A 5,741-nucleotide genomic window follows, 5' to 3' on the forward strand; every position below is an offset into this window, starting at 1 on the left:
GGAAAATTACTTGTTTTCAATATTTGATTAAGCCAATGTTGTTCTTATGGAGTGAAAATTGGTAGACATGTTGTTTACTGTTTGTTCTATGCTTGCATGATGAAAAATTCAGAAAGCATAAAGTCAAAATGTTGGAAATAATTTTTAGAAACTTGTAAAACACGGTTTTTATGAGGAAAATGGGGTTTTTAGTGTTTTCGGATGGAATAAACTAATACACATGGGATAAAATGCTAATAAAATCTATATTTCTACTGCTCTAAGAATCAAGAGCCACATCTTTGAAAATATATCAAATTTTTATTGGAAAAATAGAGAAAAAGGGATAAAATAAGAGGAAAAATAGGAATATGCCTTAGAAAAATACGAAAAAATATAATAAGTAGTTGTGGATGTATGGTGGGGCAAAGCATGAGGTTTTTGCCCTATTTTTTGTCACAGTGTGTGATTTATTACTTTTTATATATTAAATCATGATAAAGAAACCTCTATACACCTATGCAACGAAGCAAAACTTAAACAGTGAGGGGGAGTAGGATTTTGTGTTACAGTTTGAGGGCTGAAATAATACAAATTCTAATTTTTTTTTTCTATGCATAGCATTTAGGAAATGGGCTATTTGAAAATTAGGGATCTAGTAGCACAAGGTTTGCCTTGGTGCTAGATTCTTGCAACGAAGCATATACGTATTAGTTGGAATTCATGGAAAGACTGTTTGTGTATTAGCACATAAGCTGATTTCGAAACATAACTATTTGTGTATGATGAGACATCCACTATTGCATTGATTATACATGTGGTATCAACTCCTGGAAATGCATAGCAATTGTTTGAATTATAGTTGATCCACGCTTGAGAGGGTGAGATTCCCCTTGCCACAGATTAGCTGTTTGCTTCTTGGGGGAGATTATTAGTGAGGAAACATGGTATCTCCTAGATCTCATTGACAAAGAGAGGAGTCTTGTGCGAATGTTTTTATATGTAAAAGCAGCGCATTGAGGGCCCAATCCCCAAGATGTAGGAGAGCTGCAGTGGGGCCACAACAATCAATCGATGGGGTGCGTCCTATGTCTGTGATACATGGCACTTATTGCCAATATGTGTGGGATACCCCTTTGATGAGTTTTTAGGAAGGTGTCGTTGGACTCTTATCTAGCTACAAATGCAATATCAGAAGTATCTAGTGTGTATTTAGTTATTATAGGTACTCCTAGACCGTGAGGCCGGGTGGTGGTGGAGGTGTTTGTTGTATGCATGAGGTCCGCGGCTAGTGCCATAGCTAGTGCCGGCCCATTTTTGGTCCCATCATAAACATAAAATTATTATTTATCCATAAAGAAGCGTAAGCCTCAAGTACAATTATTCAAGAATAGATAGAGATTGGTTGAGATGATTTTCTTTTCAAGAGATACATCAACACCAAGTTAATAATTCCCTATTCGATTTAGCTATAGGGATAGAATAGTAATATGGATTGTGAGAATGGATTCTCAAGAAGTGGTAAGTTATGGGAAGTTTAGGAAATCCCCATTTTTGATAGCCATGGCGTTCGTTTTGCCCCATTACTTTAATTCTGTCTACTGGCAAGACTTTGACCACCTCATCATAGATATAGCAATATTGTTCTACTTGCTGGCATCCGATGTGTAGGATCAAATTTACATGAGCCTCATGGAAGATGAATAACTTGATAATCTTCAAGTCTTCCAACCATTTTAGCCTCTTCAGATTGTTTTGAAGATAGACGAGTCAATTGGAATCTATGTAGTAGTATCCTGTGCTCCAAGTCCAATGCTTTTCCACATACAGTGGTGAAGGGTTGTAGATTCGATCCAAGATCCCCATCATGTTGAATCGTCTTCGATAACTTGAAGAGTTCATAGCTGTCTTAAACATGATATGAAATACGAGGAACCTGCTCCATGCCTTGTAAGTCTAGAAGCAGCAACAATCCACAAATGAGTAATAGGAAAAAATATTTTCTAGTGAAAACATCACATCACTCTTTCCAATTTATTCCTATCTTGGTTGTTTCATTCATTTTTTTTCTCTGATACTAGCTATAACGTGCCCACTTAATGGCTGACCAAGCATATTTTTAGCGGTCCATCGAATCTAAGCGTCGCTGTCTGGCACTCCCATGGAATGTTCTGGGGTTTGTTGCCTAGGGTTTCCCCAAGTCCACCTCGCAACGGAACGTTCACGACCGAACCCACTAGGATCAACTTGAAATATAGGTTCCTAGTGGCCCAGGTTTCCTAAGAGCAATCTAGCGTCGGATCCTGGACATCCTACTTTATGCGGAGATACCCAAGCTAAAGCAGACTCCTGCTGCACTTGGTTCAAAGAGAATGGGAAACAAGAGGGATGTGCAGCTCAACCTCTCTGCTTGTAGGGCATAGCCCTATTCTGGTCCCCTAAAATGGCATGAATCGAGTTCTAATATAATATTACCTAAATCTTGTATGACTGTAGGACCTTGTGAGAAGCCTCCCAGTCTTCTAAGACCACCCTCTATAGGACAGACCCGTCAGTAATTCCACCCACCTGCTAGGCATTCTTTAGTTATCTAATTAGGTCCTACCACATTTATCTATGACATTTAAACTTAGCTTTCTTAATTAAGCCTTTTAGGAAAAAGGGTTCATTTACGTAACTTATGGCATGGACATGAAAACAGTTCAAACAAGTTCCTTGGAAGCAACTTTATATTAACATTTCAACTGAGATATAAATATTGTACAAAAAGGAAATTTCTCGAGATTCAGGAGGATATGTCTTATTTCTTCCAAGTTTTTGCCCTTGTACTAGTAACAGGGTCTTGAGAATCCATATGGAGCCATGTAGATCGTTTGAGTAGGACCCGGAGGTAGGAAATTTACAGCCAGAGCCCCCCCTGGCATCGAAGTGTCCTCCTACGTTCAAACTAACCCCACGGAGAGACCTCTCGTGACCGGTTTGGTCCATCTTCCTGTCACGGTTGTTTAGAACCCACTTGGCTAGGGTTGGCGGAGAGCTGGGGGTGGCTTGGCATGTCCTCCATAAATTTAACCTGATTCATTATTCAAATTTCTTTTGTGAAATTGAGTCATACGTTCCTTTCATGGACGTTGAATCTAGATTTACAAGCACAAACAACAATGAAGGTGAGTGCTCAGGACATCTGCTAAGGTGGAGTTTCCATCTTTGAACTCATCGCATTGCCCTTCTTGGGTCTTTCTTGCCTTGGCATCAATTTCCATTAACTTTTGAGGGATAGAGAATACCCTCTTCCATACCTCACTCCTATATAATAGGAGTGATCAATTACGCTATTGGATTTATATCTGGTAGTTTTCGGATGGTAGCTTCCCTAAGTTGCTAACCTTTGGTTCTTATCTTAAGGTCCAGGTCTTAGATGATTCAAGCTAGGATTTCATTTGGTCAGTTGGTAACCATTTTCCCACCTTAGAATTTTATCGGGGTTCTAAGTTTACCCTAGGGTTTCCTTCCCTCAAGATAGCAGGAACTTTTGTTCGTTCCTCTCATAAGCCAAGAGTAAACTAAGCCCATTTACAATCCTTTAATAGTTGCAAGCATTGAATGTAATGTGGCAAATGGTTGTTCTTCTTATGGATATGACATTTGAGTTTTCTTATGTTATCTTTGAGATGTATCATATTTTGAAAATGATATCTCCAAGAGTGTTTTGGACTCATCATGGCTGGTTATTGGGATAGAGACCAAAGAGCGTGTTTACTTGACTCTAAGTCAAAATATGGTCATCATAGCAATTTGACCTATTTATGATTAAATCCTAGCTGAGTCAAATTAAACTGTAGTCTTATTTTTCATATAGGATTTCATTTACCGAACTGCCTCTTGCAACTTAGTTTAGCAGTTCACATGCGCATCATAAATCTATCTTTTAAGATGAATCCCTATTATGTAGTGCAACCGAAACTCTCCATGATGCCACACAAATATACATGCAAGTCTTTCCTGAGTTAATGATATGATGTAGGATTCCCATTCATGGAAATTCCTTCTAGTGCATTTATGCAAATCATAAAGCGTGACCTAAGTATTTAAGTGTGAGTGCATCGTAAATGTCAGTTAATTCACTCTAATGGTCAACACGATGCAATTGACCTACACTAAATATTTATGTACATTGGCAATCTATGTTGCATTTGCAAAATTTATAACCTAATACTTGGCTTAATACTACAACAACCCGTAGATTCTTAATCTATTCGTGGCAAATCATGGTTATTAAGCCTTTTCAACTACCTTTCGAGTTATGCAAGTTACGCGATGCGAAGTTTAACTTCTTCCTAATGATGTCCATGCTTAAATTTTTGGTTCAAAGTACTAGACACGGTAGCGGTACCCGGTTTTGGAGTATCGAGTTAGCATTTACACTTGATAACCCATTTGTGTTGGTGGTGGCATCTTTGCCAGATCCTCCTTCCCTAGTCATGGCTTTTCCAGTTACTTGGGAGAGTTTACGCTTTGGGGCCATTTTAGAGCTTGGAATGCGACCTTCACTCCTCTCGGAGAACTCCTTTGTGCCAAAGTTCCCTATACTTTGCCTCGACTTTTGCGATATTTTTTTCAACTAGAGGCAGCGATGGAGAGATCTCAGGAAGTAGCAATGGGGAGAGAGAGTGCTCGAGGCTTTGTCTAAGTAAGGAATTGTCCTTGGGCCTCCTCTCTCTCTCTCTCTCTCTCTCTCTCTCTCTCTCTCTTCCTCTCTTACTCTAAGTTCTCCTTCCCTCTCTCTCTCTCTCTCTCTCTCTCTCCTTCACTACCTCTCCATCTCCTTCTCTCCTTCACAAGTTGGCAGCGAGGGGGGGGAGAAGAATAGCGTGTGTGCTGAAAGGAAGGGGGGAGAATTTATAAGGGGAAGATGGTAATAGTTGTGGGGAAAAAGAAGAGAATTATCGTCCTTTCTTAAGGGGGGGTTTATAGGGGTGAGGTAGGTAATAATAGGGGGGGGGGGGGGGAGAATGCTATGATAGGGGGTCCTTAACTACACATGACCCCTAGATTTCTTGTCGCTATGCGGCTTGTTAAGGGAAAGAAAGGAGTGGGGGGGGGGGTTTTGGAGGTGGCACATGTGGGCCCCTCCCCCATCAACATCATCATCATTGTCACCCTCATGATCTTCAGTAGTTCTACTACCCACCATGTTGTCTCCTTTTCCCTCACCTACATTGACTTTGAGTTCAACTCCCCCTCCCTTCGCCAGATAATGGCGTTGACAGGGGAGTGCATAAATTTTTTTTGAATGATTTAATTATTAAAAAGGGGGGGTTATGAGGTCATGATAGATATTACCGGAGATGGTAGGGTATAAGAAAGGCATCATACTTCCATTCACAAAAGAAGAGTAGGCCAAATACAGCCTAACAACAAAAACAAGGGTCTTTAATCAGCTTAAGTTTAGAAGCATCCAAAACCTAGAAAGCATGGCAATGGAAGAGCAAGTAGTAAAACAGATTGTCAACTAGTGTGATCTTAAAAAAATATATGGAGAAGGTTGGCCAAGCCATTAACTACAGTAAGTGTATAGAGTTATTGCAAACTTTTGATGCTAATAAGAATTGTGGCACCATGATAGTGAGGCAAGGAGAAGAGACTCACAGAGTGGAAGTTGAGTTGGGTCCCGAAATGGTGAAAATAGCTCTAGGGTTGGTCAATAAGCTTGAGAGGTAGACCAAGAGAAATGTTTATGACATGCTAGGTACGGACAAGGC

Source organism: Lygodium microphyllum, chromosome 8 (genome assembly GCF_053477565.2).
Source record: "Lygodium microphyllum isolate KBCC chromosome 8, Lygodium_microphyllum_v1.1.10, whole genome shotgun sequence".
In the NCBI taxonomy this organism is placed as follows: Eukaryota; Viridiplantae; Streptophyta; class Polypodiopsida; order Schizaeales; family Lygodiaceae; genus Lygodium; species Lygodium microphyllum.